Below are 1,684 nucleotides of genomic sequence, written 5' to 3' on the forward strand. Positions count from 1 at the left end.
ATGTTACCATGTTGGCCACGCTGATCTCAAACTCCCAACCTCAAGTGATTCTCCTGCCTCAACCTCCCAAAGTGCTGGGATTATAGGTGTGAGCCACCGTGCCTGGCATAAGGAGCTTCTTATACCACTGTGTTTCCCTATGACTGGGGGCTCCATGCCTCTAGCTGGGATGACGATTTCCAGACCTGGGAGTAGCCCAGGGGTACCGAACTCTAAAAGTCAGAAGGCAGGAAGGAAGAAGCAGTCACAAGACTGCACTGGAGGGTGTTGGGGTAACCTGCCCCCAGGCTGCAGCTGCCTCTGGCCTGGCACACCCCTCCCCGGAGGCTGGTGCCCGCCTCCCAGCCCTTCTTGGGTGGGGCAGAGGTTACTGTCTCCTTCACCTTGTCCAGCTTCTCCAGTAGCTCCTCTGCTTGCTGCTCCACCTGCAGTGCGCTCTTGTTCTCGTTGTTCTGGACAGAGAGAAGCAATCAGCAGCCACCCACTGCAGCTGGAGACCCCAGAACTTGGTGTCTGCCTCCCATGGCACCAGGAAGGGTGGAGGCAGGTTAGAAAAATCATCCCCTCTCTCCCACAGCCACCAGAGCAGGACTCTGGCTCACAGGTGCCTTTAGAAGTAATATTTCACGGAAACAAAGGCCTGGAGGACTAAGGAGGAGGGCAGGCTCCCCAGGTGGGGCAATGCACCAGCTCCTCGATGCCGCTCTGTGGCTCAGCCAGCTGCTGAAATCTCTCCTCCTGCTCACGAATTCTCTCCTCCTGCTCCCGAAGCCTCTCCTTTTGTGCCTGGTTCAGGAGACTTACGTGCTGATGGTTTTCCACCTGGGCCTGGAGCTCTGCTGACACTCTCTCTAGTTCCTTCCTCAGGTGCTGCAGCTCCTCCTCAGAGGGCACTGCTGGGGGCTCCGGGTGCAGGGCTTCAGCTGAGAAAGGAAGCAGACAATAATAAGGGCCTCTGGATTCTCAAAAACAAAAACAAAACAAAACAAACAACAACAACAAAAAACACCCTCCTCTTGGTGCACAGCTCCTCTCAGGCTCCCCAAACTTGGCCTCACTGCTAATGATTCCTCACACCCGGATGGTAGCCAATCTTCCAAACTACTTTCAGATGGAGAGCACTATGGGTGACTGACAATGGGCCCCCTTTGCTGATGGGGACACTCAGGCTCATGGAGATGACAAGATTTGCCATCTCCTGGCACAGACCTCTTTCCCTCTGCCTCAAAGCCCTTCCATCCACCCACCTCCGTGGGTCATTCTAAGCCCCCCCATAGCCCTCTGATTCCAGGCCTGCTCCCAGGTCATGCCAGCCCCATCTTACCCATCTGGTTTTTGAGTTTGGACAAGCTCCTCTTCAGCTCCTCCACCCGATGCATACCATCCTTCTTCTCTTTCTTCAAGGTGCAAACCTGCCCAAAGCACACGGGAAAAGGGGCCTGGAGAGACGGGCTGGTGGCTGGACAGGCTGCCATCTCCCTCTCTGTCCCCACCTCCACAAAGCCCAGACCCATGACCACCTCTGGCTGTATTATTCCCATGTTACAGACACTTAGAAAGATCCAGTGACCTATCTAAGATGGGAGAGCTGAACGCTCAGACCTCACCTCCTGCCACATTTTTCTCATCCTCTGCTGCCACCGGGCCCTCTCTCCTTTTAGATGTTGAGCATATTCATCTCTCT

The 1,684-nt window shown here is 55.0% G+C and overlaps 1 pseudogene; it reads right to left on the bottom strand.

Annotated features, from left to right (window-relative positions):
• Positions 1-244: 244 nt before the first annotated feature.
• LOC105511376 overlaps positions 245-1,684 on the bottom strand; it is an 8,102-nt pseudogene continuing 6,662 nt past the window's right edge.

The sequence above is a fragment of the Colobus angolensis genome, unplaced genomic scaffold, assembly GCF_000951035.1.
Source record: "Colobus angolensis palliatus isolate OR3802 unplaced genomic scaffold, Cang.pa_1.0 Scaffold102, whole genome shotgun sequence".
Lineage (NCBI taxonomy): Eukaryota > Metazoa > Chordata > Mammalia > Primates > Cercopithecidae > Colobus > Colobus angolensis.